The sequence below is a fragment of the Diplotaxodon limnothrissa genome, linkage group LG3, assembly GCF_057381915.1.
Source record: "Diplotaxodon limnothrissa isolate DT_005_m linkage group LG3, D_limnothrissa_male_GT1.1, whole genome shotgun sequence".
NCBI lineage: Eukaryota > Metazoa > Chordata > Actinopteri > Cichliformes > Cichlidae > Diplotaxodon > Diplotaxodon limnothrissa.
In genome coordinates, this window is record NC_140598.1 from 60,367,572 (window position 1) to 60,386,451 (window position 18,880).

At 41.4% G+C, this 18,880-nt stretch overlaps 1 protein-coding gene across 1 annotated transcript in view; it reads left to right on the top strand.

Moving 5' to 3' along the window:
* sema4f (sema domain, immunoglobulin domain (Ig), transmembrane domain (TM) and short cytoplasmic domain, (semaphorin) 4F) overlaps nt 1-18,880 on the top strand; it is a 54,812-nt gene that overhangs the window by 26,705 nt on the left and 9,227 nt on the right. The window lies entirely within an intron of this gene.

Below are 18,880 nucleotides of genomic sequence, written 5' to 3' on the forward strand. Positions count from 1 at the left end.
CCAGAAGCCAGGAAGCTGATAGGTTAGGTGTCGCCGAGTGTTTTTGTCATATCAAATTCAGGTGTGGTCAGTTACGCTCCAACTACAGCACAAGAACTCCAGCTGCTCTCGTTTTCATATCGATGCCGTAAACAGGAAATGTCTTAATATACTCGACTTTCTAGAAATATCGAAACATTATCGGCATTTATGTGATCGGCATGCTTGAAATGAACTTAGCAATTCCTTCGTGGTGCAACAGGAGCAGCGTGTATCTGAAGAAAATCTGCTTAAAATTTATTGCACTTTGTGACGGACGAATTTATCAGTGAATATAACCTGACAGTTATCAGACAGCATCAGATGCAGATAGATGATCTGAAGCACGGCAGGCCTCTTCATGTTGCTATGCCGATGCAGATCGTGGCAGACAGTCACTGAATATTGTAAAGTCTGCTGCATAGATAGATATTTGAGGTTGTACTGATCTTTTGTTCACTTAAAAATAATAAAAAATCACATGCCTTGATCTCTTTAAACTCATGCTTTATTTATGCATGATTGTGTGTCTATGAGGAGTGGCTCTTAAGTTATTCAAGTCAATAACAGATCCGGGGTAGACAATGATTTGGGGGCAGGGAATTCACAGTGCAGCCTTCATTCCCATGCAATATTTGATTCCCTCACACACTTAAAGCCGTGTTTGTCTTGCCTTTGTCTCTGACCCATGCGGGATGAGTTTTTAATTTATGTTTGTACTTTAGCCGAGGGATTATATCACAGGCATCTAAGTTTTAATAACCTCGGCGATCATAAAACTACATTGAAAATTAAACACGCTGATTAAATTCCTGGAAACGATGACAATTTTATCTAGCAACACATTTTTCACCCGAGCTACACGACACAACTTACAATGGTTCGTTTACAGTTCGTCACCAGGCATATTATAGCTGTCACCTGTGACATCCATCATCTGGGTGGTAGCTGTGGTAATTATTTCCCCAGATAACTAAAGGCAGTTTAGATTGTTTGTTGTTGGTGTCGTTTTTGTCTTTCCCAGATAGATAAATCTTCCAGAAAATCCCGATAGCAGCAGCAGAGATGCAATGTTTGCCGCATCATCTGCTCTTTCAGAGAGTTTCCTACAGCAGAGCGAGCGATATCTGCTCTGCAGACACGCAGAGGACCTCAACATCCAGTTCACAAGAACACTTAACCCAGTGACCTTTACTGCTATATATTACCTTAGACAGCAGCACTGGCGGTACAAGTAGTACTCAGGAAATACATCTGCTTTAGTTTCCTCACACCATGTGTTGTGTCTTTCCTCCTGCAGCTTCCATCTCTCTCTATATGCGCTTTCTTATTTCTCTCAACTTCACAAGATAATATGACAAACAAAGAAAGAAAAAAAAGATGTGTCTGCAAAGCAACACAACACAAATACACAAAATCCAAGTTTTTATTGATATTCAAATCATGTTATCATCCAGAACTAAGTGGGAAAGAGTAAAGTGTTTAGTGGGTGCACAGTAACATCAGCAGAAAACGCAGTGATCAAAATGCGATCAGCTATACTCATCAAGCAGTGGAAATGAAAAACAAAATCATGCCTTTAGTTCAGGTCTTTGATCACTGTTTGAGGAAGTATGATATTCAACTTTAAATGTAGACGTTTTCTTTGTCAGTTTAAGTGATGGTTTCTGTGGATCGCAGTAATTAGGACGGAAACATGCTGAACTTCACTGAATAGTGACTTTTCCTGGATAACTGTGATCAGCGACAGTTGTGGCACTCAAAGCTTTACAGACATTACATGCAGCATTTTCTAATGATTGTTTACCGTAAAGCCTGCAACGCTTTTTAAATGAACATTGATCATTTTCAATTTCCCACATGTAACGGGAGCACACACGGGAAAGAAACGCTTAAGGAGTCGTTTACGTTCGGGGTCGTTCTCCTGCCTGGAGTTGGTGATGAGAAGGTGGACTATTCTAATCTCCGTGAGGGTAAACGCGTAGCTGAAGCCAGCCAGTAGCTTTGTGTACTGTAAATAATGTCACGTCATGTGTAGGCGGTTTGATCAAAAATGTAAAAACAGCAATTTGCTGTTTGTGGTGGGTTATGTGCCAAACTACTGGGGCTATATCTTGATGCAGTGGGATTGTTGAGACTATCCATCATTGGGAACTTGCCAAGAAACCAGTGGAGATGGCAGGAAACTCGTGACGTTCTCTGTTTTAGTATAAAGTAACAAGGTGAGTATCACAAATGGAAGGATTTGGGTGTTTTTCCTCCGTGTCTCATTTATTGTCTTCTTAAAGTGCAATGTGCTATATACCTAAACATTGTTGCTGAATAAGCACATAACCCGTGGGGTCGAGCAGTGGCCTCAGCACGGTAATCTGCACCCCAGAAACTTTTTCAGGAATACTTTTCAGAGAGTCATGAGCCTGTGGGGTGAAGCTCCACCCCACAACCACACTCTGATGCGTCAGAACCACATTTGTGATTGACTGCCTGTTTATTGTATGACTTTTATTGGGTTGCTACCAAAATTTATATAGGAGCAATCGAAGGTATTTACAGGTGGCTTGTTTGTATTTGCTCATCATGCCCACTTTATCTCCCAATTGCTTACATTTTCTCCCTCTCTTCCACTCTCTTCTCTCGCTGCCCCCTTTCTAGTTCCCTCTACTTAGTACCTTTATTTATTCACATTCCCCTGTGTCTCTTCCCCTCGTTTCCCTCTCGCTTTCTGTTTTTCTCCCCCTTGTGGAGTACCTGCTGTGATTCGGTGGTATGCTAAATAGCTTCTAAAACTGCTCACACACAAGCTGCGATGGAGCGAGGCAGTGAACTGCTAGCAAATGCAATTTTGAAGGAGCATCAAAACAAACTGGGATCCAGCTGACCTTGACAATGCAGCCAAGTACGGAGGGAAGGATGGGTTGAAGGGAAATAGGGAGCGAAAGAAGAAGGCAGGGAAGCAGGAATCTGTATTTCCAGCAGGAAACATTTAATTCTCCCTCTCTGTTTTGGGAATCTCTGTATGTTTTTGTTGTGTGAGACTGGTTTCTGTGCAGTTCCAAGGCTGTTAACCCCCCTATCACTGCACACACACTCACATACTACCGATACTGAATCTCAAGTGTTATCAGTTGTGCTGCTAAAAATATGTGAGAGAATCAGACAGTAAAGAGCAAGGGGTCATAGGTCACAAAGGGTGTCATGTTTATGTCACTGTCTGGTGAGAACTGCCAGAGTGGAACCTTGAATACAAATACACTGACAGCCACATGGTGAGGTGTGTGTGCTTGTATGTTTTAACGCGTGTGGTTTATTCAGTGAGTGAAGTTAAAGCTCGGGCTTTATAGTTGAGAAAGAGACAATTTGGGTAATGAGAGACAGAGAGGCATAGAGAGTCACTTGTGTCTTGGCAACAATGTGTCCATTGTTCTTTAAACTGAAAAGGAGAGGAGTGGAGAAGCGAGGTGAGGGAGCTGCTGAGAGCATCCTCCTCATGATGAGCTGCTCTGGGAGCGCCAGCAAAGTCTCAGATCTATGAAGAGCACTAACTACTGTACCTGGAGAAAGGCCAAGGTCGGACAAAGAGAGGAAATGAGAGAAAGATTGATGGCGGCGGTTAGAAAATATTTCACGATAGACCTTTGAGGGTTATTGAGTTTGCATTTTATTCAAGCTAAAACACAGATCATGAACCTTTAATGCACTGAGTGCTTTATGCATTTTGGCATTGACACAATGTCCCTAACAAACACTCTCGTAGCCTCAGGGTTAGTCACTTCTTAGTGGTTAAATGTCGGTCGCTTTGATCCGTGGTCTGTGTCAGGGGCCAAACTCAGTTCGACACACTGTCCACTTTGTTCTGTGCCAAGAATAGACCGAACCCAGACATCATGAACAAAATGGATGCTTTGGAGGCACCGTCGGGTCAATGTATGTCATTTTCAATCTTTTAGGTTTTAAAGAAAGGGTTACTTTAATTATATATCGCAGTAGCTTAACAAAGTAGGTTTTTGGGCAGACAGTGAAGGAACAGCTGCAGAAGTGACACGTGGTTCATCTTTGTCAGGGAGAAACAGATGCAGGTGATGTGTCTTTCAGTCACATGATTCCTATAATACTGTACATGCACGTTTGCTGTTGCTTTTGCAATGACCCGTCACGTTATTGTCCCCCCAAAAACACTTCCGTTGTGTTTTGCGAGGTCGTTTTTTGTGAACCTTTGCTACATTTTTAGTTTTCATTGTGTTTTATTCAACTTCTGCTGTGTTTTGTGTGCTTTTGCAACATTTTGCTGGTGTTTTCTTAAATTGACCTCTCAGGGCCACCGTAATAATCCACTTCATTCAACCCTCAAACTGATCCTCAAACTAGAGGGTGCAGGCTCCTTGCTGGTGCATATAATATATGGATTTGACTTAAAAGAATAAAACAAACAAAAAAACTGAAAGATTTAAAAAAACATTTAGTTTACATTAAAAGAAAATTGGACTTTGCTTCATTTTATTTGGCTTCTCACATTAGAGAGAAGAAGAAGTATCAGCACTCTAATCTTTTCATATTTCTCATAACCGCAAAGCTGCCACCTAAAAAAATATTTGTCTGGAAAAGATGGTTCATGCTGGGTTTATAAAGTTGGTTTCATGTGATGCAAATGTTCATGGAAACAGATGTTGGTGTGATTAAAGGGTTAGGCTGTGGTATCTAGGATGTGGGGTCACCTGTGGGTGTGTATGTGTTGCAGTGGCTTTCGCAAATGGCTCAGTGGAAGTTTTTTTTTTTTTTTTTTTTACCTTTTCTGGTTTCCACTAATGTTAATGAGGACGACTGGTGTGTTTGTCTGTGTTTTTACTGCCATTTAATCACTCCATGCCTGCTTTTCATGGCTCTCCCTGTGTGTTAAACTGCTAGGCTCAGCAGTCACAAGTCTCTTTATAATTAGCCTTTGTCATTATCATTGCTGTTATGGTAGAAACCGCTCTTCCCGGTCGCTCCTGATAACTCCTAACCCCCAGTGTTTTGCCTGACTTTAATTTTTTTTTAACTCTTTCTGAGACAAAATGTGATAGAGGAGCAGCATGTAGAATTTTGTGACTCCTACCAGATATGTTGCAGACTGCAATCAGTTTGATGCAATCAGACCTTTCTCTTTCCTCAATGAGAACCTAAGCTAGCGGCGAAAAACACAAAATCCCCTTCATAGAACCAGTGTTTGATTCGTCCGTTGTGGATTACTGTTGAAATATGACAATGCAACATAGTTAACATAGTGGATAAGTGCCTGCTGCCTCTGTACATATGAATGTCTGACACTAGATTTTCCTAAATTTGATCACTGGACTGTCCTTGAACAATGATGACGTCATTATTGAAGATATGGAAGAAAAAGAAGCTGGGAGAGTGGCTGCAGTGCGAATAATGATGGATATTAGTTGTGATGAGAGACTGAAAAGCTGAGTCCTAAACTTCTGTCCTCTCAGCCAACCAGGCCAACAAGCAACTAACTGATCTATCTATTATTGATTACCTCTGTCTCCCTTCCCTCTTAGTCTCTATTACTATCTGGTCCACTAATGGACATGCTGCTGGCTTGCTGCTAAAAGCTGTTTTCAGACCATAAAAATGAAAGGCCATACTGCCCTTTCCCCTCTTTTTTTCATGCTATTGTCCATTTTTGATCAATCTGTCATCTTTTTACAAACCAGGAAGTGAAAATGGGAGAATCACATGTCACCCGAGCATATGGGAGAGGAAATTTGCTATAAAACACACAGAGAGTGTATGTAGCTGACGTTAACATTGCCATTATCAGCAGTGGACAGGAAACTGCCTGTTAATTATTTACTACAGTCTCCACAGTTAGCACTCATACTCTTACTCACTGCTCATTATTGTTCAGCAGTCTTTGAAGAAAAACCCCTGTCCTATATTTTACAATAAGCAGTCATTTTCACCTACTCTTTGTGGTGAGGTTCACATTTACCCATAAGCCTTAGTTTTTCTATTTTAAACAAGGTGTTCTTTTAGTGGTTTGGGTTTTTCAGAGTATTAGTATCAGTTTCCAGACGTCAGATCACCACGTGGAAAGCAGTTGCTTTCATCATTAAATGGGTCATCTTTAAACATGTCAGCCAGCGGCAAGCAGCAGATTAGAAGCATTTCAGTAGATACGGTCAGTGTGTGCATGTGTGGGCTTGTGGTTTTACTTTCTATAGGCCTGCCAGTTGAGCCTCACTCAAAGTATGACATGTGGCTTGAGGCTGCAAAGGTGACCCGCGTGTGTCACTGACCAGCTGCTGCCTCAGAAACTTGGGAGTGTGTATGTGAGTGTGCCATCGTATGCTGATGTTCGCTGCAGCTGTGTGGTTTGTGCAGCTTTAATGAGAAATGTGTGGGGTCTCTGTGGGGTTGTGGTGGTGTGCAGGGCGGGTAAAGCTAGCTAAGATTTAAAGCAGAAAGAACTACAAGAGAAATGCAAGCAGGTCACAGATTTTCCAGTAGCACAGACACACACATGCGCAGAAAACTTGCACGATGAAGCGTACAAATCAGCCTGTATCAACTGGTGTCTGTGTGTGTGTGTGCATAAATGTGTGTATATCTTTGTCTGCCACAATATATACTAGAATCCAGCAAAATGCATCAGGTGGTTTCTGTTTGTGTGCATGGACACGTAAAGATCTGATTGTTTAATCTCACAGTATTTGGCTTGTGTCCACGTAATTCTCAGGAGAAGAGGAGTTTGATGCAGCAGCGGCATTTACCGTTTAACGCATCTTTGAAGGTTTGAGCAAATGAGACACTAAATACATAATTGATGTCTGTATATAAATGTTGCTTTTGTTCTAAGTCATTACACAAGAGGTTAAGCTGATAGCGATACAGCGTCTTGCATTTGAGCGCAGCAAGTAACGCATTCGAAGTCAGAAGGAGGAAAAACAGCATGACACGAGCACTGTCGCGCAGACCTTTACAAATTCTTTAGATGAAGCAGTTTGTGAAGGAAACTCTGAACTGCTCCTGATTTGCATGTAATTATGTGACTTCACAAGTACATGTTGTCTCAGTTTAAGGGGTTGACGAGCCAAAAAGGATCCAGAGCAACTGTTCTAGTGTGACAGATATTTTGGCTGCTCCTGCTCTGTTTTGGCTTTGGAGAGTCTCTAACTGTTTAGTCTGAGTTCGCCGGCCAGAGATAAACACAGTGAGGCAGGTGAGCTTGTCTTTGTGTGAAGGATGTTACTGCGTCATGCGGTAACACAAGTTTCCAGCCACGTTTCTTTCTGAATTTAATGATTGTGGGGGTTGATATTAAATACAAGACCAGACTTTTTTGTTACCCCTCAGCTGTAAAAGGCTGACGGGGTATTAGTGTCTCCCCCCTGGATGGGCGGCATAGATGCTTAAGTTTACAAATGCGATAACTCGAAAACCAGTCGAGAAAGGATTTTGAAATTCATACTAATTCATACAAATAGGTCTATCTATTAAAAAGTCTCGGATGAGTTTGAATCTTAGTTATGTTGACCTCAAAGTCAAGGTCAGTGGTCAAGTTTTCGAAAAATCTTGTGAATGCAAGAAGAGTAGGAAGAAGAATGAGGATTTTCAAACTGATACCACAGGTGTGTCAGGAGGCTGAGAGGTCGTGGATTTCTTTTATTTTCACGAGCCCTATCAGGGTCATTCTTTCACCTTTCCATAGGCAGGCAGTTTATTTTAGGCCTTTTATTTTTATGTAATAAATGATCAGTGATATTAAGAGATTCTTAAGTTATGTAATGAGGCAGTACAGTCTTACTGTAAGATAAAAATAGCAGGGTTGTGTTGACTCAGTGACTCATTCATACAGGCTCTCACTCTTTCTTGCACATACACATACATATACACATATACACTGGGCTGTATGTACACACATCTCGTGTGAGAGCTGATGAATGCTGCCGGCATGCAACTTCTAAACCAACACACGCACGCACACACACATGCTAATCCTACAGGGCATGGGTGAATTTAGGGCAAGCCTGATTAGTAGTGCTACTGCTTATCACCCAGAGCCAGAGAGAGAGAGACAGGGGGAGAGAAGCGAGAGAGAGAGAGGGTGGGGGTGGGAGAGAAAGTGGGAAAACTGGGGAAAAGGTAGTGGGAGGCTGGAAACAGGGAGAAGGAGGGGAGAGAATCATCAAAGTATAAACACACAAATGCGCACAGCATCCCACCCCAAGAGGAACAGTGGAACAATAAAAAAAAATCCCCAAAGAAGCAGAAGAGGAGCAGAGCATGAAGTGATGAAGTGGATGATCAGTCACTGTCACCTTGGACCTCCTCTGCTTCACCTTCACCCGTACTCCTCCTTCTCCCCGTGTCTCTCACTAATTTTCTGCTCTTGTCATTCCTTCATACTGCATGTTCTCATTTCTCGTTTCCCAGCCTTTCCTTTGCTTGACATGGACCTTGGGAGTTTTAGTGAGAACCCGAAAGGTGAGGCCGATGCTGTGCGTCAGGGTCATTTCACATTTTTTGATGTCTTCACTTATGAGCTTAGGCCAGATAACGGAACTACATGACCTAAATGAACTAAAAGGTAGGCACATTGATAAAAGAATAAAGTTTTCACATTAGCGAGGGAAATATTATCTGTGTTTATCCCAAGTCTGAGTTTAAAGGTGCAATATATAAGATCTAACACTGTGGTTTTATCAGAAGCTTTTAATTCTTGTCTGTATCCCATAAAAGACTCATTTATTTGAAAGTCAAAAGTTTGGAACAAACTGAAATTGTTTTTCTAAGCTCAATTTTTTGACTGGATTGTTAAATCATGTCTGGACGGAATCGTTAGCGAATCGTTTATTAATCCTTAGTAGACAAGTCCTGACACTATAACAAGGAAGAGCTTGAATCCTGTGAGTCTCCCTGCTATTTATTAACATTTATAGCTTCAGGTTAGATTATTGCAATAAACCTTAACTGTTTAATTACAATTATATTTCTAATTTTCTCATTTGTAACTAAAGAGGATAAGCCTAAACAGCTTCGGTTGATATTCACCAGAATGAGTTACCTACATCGTTGCGGTAGGGGAGTGCAGGCTCGTTTTCTGTAGCACGCAGGTCGATAAACTCACACACAATTTAAAAAAAGAACACATCAGCGTGACCTCAAGTAGGAGTAAAATGTTTGCAGCCGCTCCTAAAACGGTTACACACGCCGTGTCACCGTTAAAGGCCCCAAGATTTTGTGGGTTTCTCAGTATGCGCTTTATTAATTCAGCTCAGTCACGCAAACCTCGACACTTCGCTCTGATCGGAACTGCGTTTTTCATTTAGTTGTTTCATTTCGGGGGCAAAATTGGTCTTTTTATTTTAATATAGCAGCTGTTAAATGTCTTACGAGCTGTTACATTTGACTTGATGAAATTCACAGACGCGCAGGCAGCCCACTGCTGCGTCTCTATCATGTCTAACTCAAAGGAAAACAGGCGGCTAGAAAAAGACCTCTGCAGCTTGTTTGAGCTATTGTCACTCTTTATATTAGTTTATCTGTTAAATAATCGGTGTATTTTACTATATAGACTCAAACTTGTATGTATATGAAATAGATTGGCGTTTCTCATTGTTACTCTTACAGGTGGTAAAGACTTGATCTAATGTGCGCGGTAAGCGTGTCTCTTTGGATTTTGTCTGATCACGTGTAAAAGTACCAAACCGCAGCTGCAAGCACTTCAGTGAAATTAACTTTTCAGTGAAATCAACAATTGCGTCCATACATAAAACATGCCGCACACTTGTTAGGTTTTAGCCTTTTTAGCTTTGGGCTGAATCGGTAGTGACTGCTGCTTATAAGAGCTGAATGATGAGCTCTTTCTCTGGATATTTTGGGCACGCTGACTTCGTGCCCTTGTGCGACCATTTAACATCTGAAACAAGGCAGAAATTCACAGCGAATACAGAGGAGTACAAGAGGAGGATTGTCTGTCTGCCTTTGACTCGAAGCCTTTTGATCTCTGTCACACATTTCCAACAAATTCGACTGTGATGTTTCATCATCAGAGACGAACGTGGGGTCTCGAAGATGCGGGCCGGCCTTTTCCTCTTTACACGTTTACGTTTTCATTTTAAATTCCGAAGCACTCCGCGTTGAGCTGTCCGCCTCCATCACTTTAACGTGCGCCTCTTTGAAACAGGATACGGCTGAATAGCCGACTGCTGTCATCAGTCAAAACAAGGACAATGAGCTGCTGAGGAACAATAACAAGGGGTTAACCAAACATCACACACACATGCACAATCGAAGTAGATGCTTCTTATTGTGAAATATATTTGAAATGCTTCAAAGTGGAATTATTTAGCCTTTATTTTATATCAGCAAAGTGAATTCATGCTACAGTAACAACTAGAAGAATAACAGATTCATAACTACATTTTCAGTGGTTACCCAAAAACAGGAACTGCTCAACAGCCGAATCTGATAGAAGCTGCTTGAGAACCCATTGTGCCACAAATGAAGCTTTTAAAAGCTTTTCGCCCCACAGGTTTTAGTTCTGCTAGGATTGGGCGATTTGCTTCATAGTCCAATTGTTCCATCATCCCTGCTGTGGCATCACTGATCCCCTGGCGCAGGCGGGTCAGCAGAGGAGGCTAGTGGAGAGCGCTACCCGCTAACCTCTATAATGCACAACGTGTGGCCTAAACACAGGAAAAAAGTTAATTAATGACAGTAAAACACAGCAACAAGCAATTTATTTTTCATTTTCAGCATTAAAAAACATTTGCATTCAATAGTGAAGCCTTCGATCTTTGGTAATTAGTTGATTAATTAGTTGTGTTAATTCATAACACTTGCACTCTTCGCTGATTCACCTTGTACCTCTAGTCAGAAATAGATTCCTGTTTTCTCTACATCTAACAATGATGCCAGTTCCCCGCACACGTATGCACATTAATTTAAAGTGCAGAGAAGCCCGGTCATGAATGCAGTGTTGGTTATACATGGACATCAGATGCATAATATAAGCTTAATAATATTTCTATTAATAAAAAGCATCAATGGAGAACTGAGCTAAAATTGCCGCAACTGGGGAACTGTCACTTATCACTTTGACTGGGGTTAATCCCCAACAAGGGAATTCTATTGTCTCAATCCTAACATCTACTATCCAGATTGTATTTACAAAATCTGCACGTTTGCATCAGGGAGATGCAAAACAGTGCTTTAGTCCAACAACATGACTGGGTTGATGTTTATGGATTTAGCTCTTACAGCGTAGACGATGACCTTGTATGGGGGTCGGGTCTTCGGAGTTACAATTCAGGATTCCTCTCTCGTGATTTCTTTGACAGAAGCAAGCAGAGAGATTTGTAAAACAGTTGTTTAGGTGTGCGCTGGTGAAAAGCTCATCAGCTCGACCTGCTTGACCTGCTTGTACTGCATCAAACCTGGCAACACTGAGCTTAACCATATTATTTCTGTCACTCAAACAGTTAGGATTTATGGCTGCGTGTAACAGACATGATGGTTGTCTGCTTTTGGATGACACTGGCTGCCTGCTATCATTCAACATAATGCACACTGAAGTGCTAGCATGGAGCAGGGGAGCTGGCTGATGCGCGCGCTGCCCAATGGGACAATCTGCCAAAATCTGGTCTGTCCTTTTTAACCTTTGAAGTGCGTCTGCCCCTGACTGCTGCAGAACAATTCAGAGGAAACAGCAGCTGGAAAATTGGAAAATGGCATTGAGTGGATGATAGTGCTATAAATGTGTGTTTCTGCAGAGTGTGGGATTGTGTTGTTCGTGCAGCTGTGTCCTGTCTCACCGCAGGGGCCGACTCCACGTGAGTGTGTGTGTTGAGAGACTGTGGGGGCAGGAGCCTGTGTGTGTACGCCTCTCTGCATCTCTTCTCTCCATCCCGTCAGTTTTGATTGACAGTTGAACAAGGGAGGTGTATAATTTATCACTTCCTGGTTGGTCCAGTCCCACAATGCCCTGCAGTCAAGGTTGGTCCCCCAGAGCAAAAGCCAGTTTATTAAACTCTTAATGGATACCCCCATCTCACACACACACACACACACACACACACACACACACACACACACACACACACACACACACACACACACACACACACACACACACACTCTCTGTGTCGGCCTCCCTCCCTGGCTGTCTCTCTGTCATGTTTAATGTATAATGAATGAATGATTCATGGCAGGGGACAGAATTTTGTATTTTAGGGTGTGATTTTTTTGCCAGCATGTTTAAGGTCACCAGGTTTTCTAGATGCATCATATGAATCTTTTTTTTTAACGTGCATTTCCCGATTCCTCGACGAAACCTGCATCTTCTGTGTGGTTTCAGTAACATTCGACTTATCTCAGCATTTAAAAATGAGCCTTAGTGGTTGCGACTTTTATATTTGTATACATGTATTTATCCACACAGGAGAATAAAGGCCTTTATTCTAAGAAATAATCAGATCTCTGTGTGTGACTGCGCTTGTGGCGGGGAAAGAAAAATGATTATCACGATATAATCAGCAGGTCCCTGTGCACTGTTAAGACATAAATTACCTTAGTGAGCCTCACTCAGTCCTGCCTTTGTGCCCTTGACAGAGGGTACTTATTTGCACTTTTGTGGTTTGGAACCTTAATTAAACCATTCTTGAACAGTTTTGTATATAATGTAACGGTGCAGACATGGATCTTTTTTTCTTTTAAAAAAAAGGTGGAAAATTAGTTGCAACACACCGAGTAAGTGATTATTCACCAGCGCACTTGGAAAACAAATCAACTTTGTGTAGCTCTTTTCTAGTCTTAGACGACTCAAAGCTTTATCTGTCTGACAGCTCCACCTGCGGCCACCAGGTACACGGAGAGTAAGGACAGCTTTGAACTGGAAACCGTCTTGCTGTGAGGCAACGATGCTGACCTCTGCACCGCTGTGCTGCTGCAGATGTACAGGGCGGACACAAATCAAACAGAATGTCAGAACGCTTTAGCTGCTTTTCACTTAACTAAAAGAAAACAATCTAACAGGAAAATCTATATTTTTACCAAATTTGCTCGACAGAAGCTGTTAATCTTTTACTGCTGCTGGCAAATTCATCTAAGTTTACAGAAATTTATTAATTTTTTTACTGTAGCTCTATTACTGAGAATACAGGATTATTCTACACTCTTTTGGTCCTTTTTGTGCTTTACAACCAACCTGTAACTTTGCCATTTATTTCAGTCTCACAGAAGGTTCATGCTATTTGAAGCCCGGGCAGTTCTGACAGAGTATCTGCTCAGCACCAGACACGAGTTAAAGTGCCAGATGTGTTCCTCAGGAGGTCATGACGGGCAAAACAGAGCTAAAAAAAAAGAAATTGCTTGAAAATGCATTAATGTAGCAATGTGCCCACGCTGTGAAGAAGCTGTACAGTGGTTAAACACAGGCCTCATTCTAATAACCCTCTAGTGTGCTAATCTACTTTATTCTACAGCACAACACATGGATTTGAAAGATTAAACACACAAAATCCTGACCTCCTGTTGTTTGTTGCAACATGTGTCCTTTTCCAATGACACACAGGAAGTGGGATGCGGTAGGTTGTGCGCTGCAGTCTCCTGCCGTCAAAGAGGAGGCATTTACCCTAACCTGCGCAGCATCCTCTTTCCCCTCTGTGACACACGTCAAACCAAATGTATTCATAAAACCCTTGAAAAAAAATGTCGATGCCATCGTAAAGATAAAAGACGAATATGGGATGAAAAAGAAGAAACTGCACAGTATTTCGTTGCGCCTCTTCTGCTGTGTGTTTCTGGATGGATTGGTTTGAAGGTGTGTGTGTGAGAAGGGCAGATGGCGTAGCTCTAGGAATCATCTCCCTACATTAGGGTGCACAGCAGGTGGTGGACCCACGTGCATGAGTCTCCCAGTTCACAAGGACATTTCTCCAGACTTTGCCTTCGGCCTCTGTCACAAACACTCATGTCTGCTTCGCTCTGTGTGTGGGTCTCTCTGTGTGTATGTATCAGTCGAGCAGGAGGAAGTAGGCAGCGCAGGGAGTTTAAAGAATTGGGGTCTTTTGGTGCTATGAAGCTGCAGGGTGACAAAAACGTGGATGATGACAGAGCAGATAAAGAGAAGTGACAAATATAAAAAAGGAGACAAAGTGAGAACGAGAGGGAGAGGTCTCTAATGCTTTATTGCCTCCTGTCTCGTCTTTCATTTGAAGCCAGCTTTGACTGACAGATTGAGGAGCGGAGCTGTTTATTTCAGTAGCTCGGGGTGTAAAAGCAAAAAGAAGGACGCCACACTCCAAAAGAAAAAACTTTTAATCAAGGGCAACACTTCACACATAAACACACATGTGTGCTTGTGCGTGTGCGTGTCTCCTTTTATTATATTGATCTCACTCTCCTTCTTAATATTGGCTGCTTTTCAGGAAGTGCTAACCCTCCACTAGCAAATCAGTGCCGCTCTCGCTTGTTGACTGCCTGGAGGCTTTTTTAGCCGAACAGATGGCTTCTTAGTGAATGAGAAATGACATTCATGTGAAATGTTACAGGAAACAGACACAGACTGACTGGATGAGGGAGTCTGGATTCAAGGCGGGGGGACGTGAAAATGTCTGTGATTCAGTTACAAGCAGATGTCAGCATGTTGGGGTCTTTTTTTTTCCATGCCACACAGACGGACACCCAGATGAGCTCTAAGTGGAAAACCGTGTCAGCGCCGAGCGCCATTTATAAAAGTGACTTGACGTAGTCCCACCCACTATAACAAGAAAGAAAATGATTGTTCTCGTTTTAATCATTTAGTCGACAGCTGCCAAATTGGCCGTCGTGTTCCTTCAAACTCCATTTGTGGTCCTCGCAGGATTTTCCTCCAGGAATGCTTTCTTCTACGTAATTTGTGGAGTATATCACCAATTTGAAATTACCTCTAAATAGAAAAGAAACAAATCTTTGTGTACTTTAGATTGTTTGCATTGCCTGTTCTGTATTTTTCTAACATCTGCCAGTGTCACCTGCCCTCCCTGCATAATAGTAGAGGCTGTGCGCTATTATTCTCTCCTCTCTATCGTTCTAATTTCTAAGTAAGAAATGCACAAAGGAATGCTGCTTGTTCTCTTATGGTGGCGTTCGTAGATTTGAAGCACGTTCGTGACCATTTTGATGGTGAGGTGGCTTTTCACTGAAGGGGAAGTAATGCAGTATTTCTGAGAAGCATGCATGCAGACGCAGTTATCTCTTGTTTGGTTTCATTATCAGAAGTGATGCTGCTTTCAGTCTTATCTGGTCTGCGGTGTACACATTTATTTATAGACCAGGTAAAGTTAGTTAACTTTAGATGTTGACATACATACACAGGAAGGGATCACTTCCTGTATTGCAGCCACAGAAGTTGTTCTGAAGAAAGCTTTTTAAATTAGAATTCAGATGCTACTGTGAACCATCGTAATTCGCTGGAACTTTAATATAATACAGTTGCAATATTCACTATCTATACTATACGTTCCATAAATGCTGCTCTCTTTACTTCCATTGTGGGAGCTTTTGAGGGTTTGTATAGTGCATGAATTGTATAAAATTGCAGGCAATGAACAGGCAGTGTAAACATAAATGGCAAACAATGTAAACATAGTAAACTGTGAGGGATTTCAGAGAGATTGTAGCAGGCTGTTCTGTGTCAGTTAGCTGACTTTTCTGTGCTTGAGCTGCTGCTACTCTATGTTTTAGTGCCATCTTATCTTGCAGTCAGGGCTCAAACATCAGGTATTGTATTATTGTATTGTCACACCACATTTAACTCACTGATTCAGCATATTTACAGAAAGGCTACAGGTGTTGTGTTCAGTGCCGTTCACAAGGAAACTTCAAGATGTGGACTGGGCAGTCCAGAGGCTTTCCAATCATTTTTCTGAGCCTAAGACCACTGAATATTCAAGTTATTCACATGATTTTTTAAAGAAATAGATGTGTGCTTAGCTGGAGATTCGACATTTGAAAACAAACTTTTCATTTAAACCAGACATAAATGATGGTCATTTAAGTTTAACTCTTAATATAAGAAAAAGAAGTGCAAATTCAACAAAACATCTAATTTTTTACATGATAAATGTGTAAGATGACAGAAGAAGTTCTGGTAACTCATGTCCGATACCGATACCGATATCATGAATTTGGATATCTGCCGATACCGATATGAATCCGATATAGTGTGTTTTTTAATCAATAAAACTGTTTTTTAATATCTTGCTGCATTTTGTATAAGTTCATACTCAAGTTTAAATAAACAACAGCACTAAAGCTATTCTGTTATACCTGTGTGTAAAAAGTACACTGCGCCCAAAATATTTCATAGTTCAGCAACACTGATCAATCTAATAAACTTAAACCTGCTCCATCCTTCCTATTCTGGTATTTTAAAGAGTACTTAGCAGAAATATTAAGCAACCTAACTAATAGGGTTGCAAACTACCAGCAAAAAAAAATAAAAAATAGGGAACCACCCTCCACCCTCCACTTTGTGATGCTTAATCGATGCAATCAACTTTAATTTGATGCAGTGTGAAAAAAAAATGCACAGAAATTAATTATTTTTTCAAGAATAATTAAATAGATTCAACATCTTTCTTCAACAGAATTGCAGAATTCACAGATGGTACTTTCCCAAAGGAAAAAGTACTATAGCTTACTAGGGTATATTAGACTTAACAGTTACTATATACAGTAATGGACTTCTATATATTTTACATCAAATTAAAACTTTGGCTGTCAGATAATTATTTATTAAAAGCTAGACATTTTAAATGAGAATAAGAAAGAAAAGTATGTCTTTGTGCCCCCTTTTCCCTGTTAATGCCCTATCGGCCCCCGTGGCTAAACTTTGCTAGATCCGCCCCTGCACAGTTACCAGCGTCAGCTACGTAGAAAAAGATCCTGGAGTAGAAAGTAATATTAAATAAATTCTAACAACAGCTGATCAAGCTTAAACATGCTGCTGTTGTTCAGCCGCTGGTTTCCTCTTTCTGGTGCAAAGTGTGCCAAAAACAAACAAGAGACACGGACTCGCGACAGAAAAGCCGATCAGCTGATCATTAAGCAGTTTCATGAAGTAGCAGCAGGAGAGAGAGAGAGAGAGGCACTTGCTCCATATATCGGTTGTTAAGCTTAAGGCGGGAATGCTTTACAAACATTCAGAGAGGAACTTACACACTTGCTTTACTTCTCTCTGGGATAACTTCCTCGGAGATGAAATGCTGGTTTGGTAGCGAGACTACAAATACACACAGCCGCTGTATCACGTGACCACACTGCTCCGACGTGCTACGGTTATGAGACGAGTTTGTGAGGTGCTTTTTTGATATTTAATGGATCGGATTACATTTTTTATTTCTCGCCGATATCCGATCCAGTAATTTAGGTCAGTATCGGACCGATACGTAATATCGGATCGGTCCATCTCTAGTAACAACTATGAAAATACAGTTAACAGTTCAAAAACTCCTTGCACTCCTTCATGTTTTCCAAAGCATTCTAACGGGCTGAATTGCAGTCTTTGCAGGGCCGATTATGGCCCCCAGGCTTTATGTTGGACACCTTTTCTTTAGATTTTAGGTGCTAGGTGTTGAGTTTGACAGTAAATGTGTGTATATAGGTGATAAATACAGTTTCTCATATTATAAAGCCACGTCTGCCCTGTGAACAAACATGGGAGTTGGTTCTGTTGTTAGTCATTAGTCATGATTCATTAATTGTTTAATTGTGCAAGTGCAGTGAGTAATGCACATTATCTGGTTTGCTCTTGTTAGTTTGTTTGAGGTTAAATTAACACCACATGCTGCACTCATTAGCATTTATCTGTCATCTGATTTGTCATCTGTGGTGCAATGGCGCTTCTTTATTTTGTGTTCCTGTGTCTTTGATAGGGACGTCGAAACCAATCGCCGGCCCCGCCTTCTTTGGAGGCGAAGCCGTGTCTGGCTTTCTTCGTGAGGCTAAAAAAGGGTGACATTGGAGGACTTTAAAAAAACTGCTAAATCACACAAACACACACAATCGCTCACCAGTACTCAAAAGAAGTTCAGCACACAGCTGTGCTCTTTCCTCTCAGCAGCTGGGACATCAGTACGCACACACGCACAAACACACGCACAAACACACACACACACACACACACACACACACGCTTTGTCCTAGAGCTGAAAGAGTGGGAGGGAGAGTGACTGAGTGAGAGAGCAAACAAGAGCTGGAACACAATTTAAAAGCTTCGGGGATTTGATTCATTTGATAGTTTTTAGATTAAGGAGAGAATTATGGCTGATATTACACACCATGTATTATGTAGAAGATGAATCAGTTATGTATTATACATTATGATTATGCATAATTTAGTTTGTTGTATTTCCTCCTCTGCAGTGGATTTGCGTTTGAACGAGGACGGCGTTTAAAAAGGAGGCAAACAGAAGGTTGTTTCCAGAGAGCTGCAAGGAAGGACGGAAGAGTTGGAAGATGCCTTTGTTGTAAACAGTATATCACTGCAGAGAGAGAAGGGCAGAAAAATGGCGGTAAACATCGAGTGAAAAGAACGATGAAAAAGTCTCAGAGAGATTAGGAATTAATCTGCTGCTCTGATTGTGTAAGAGGACAGTGTGAAACACGGGTTACGCTCATCTCTCCCTTCCTATTCTCATCCCTCCATCCCTTTATCTCTTTAGAACTTCTTGCTGGGAATATGGTGTTTGCTTAATCTCATCCTGTCAACCATTTGTTTCCACAGTTACATGGGTCAAGGAGGCAGCGAACAGATGTATTTTTTTTCCAAGCCCTGTTTTCTGAGTGTGTCTTTCCAAATTCATTTAGATCCTGTTATTGACATATATCACCC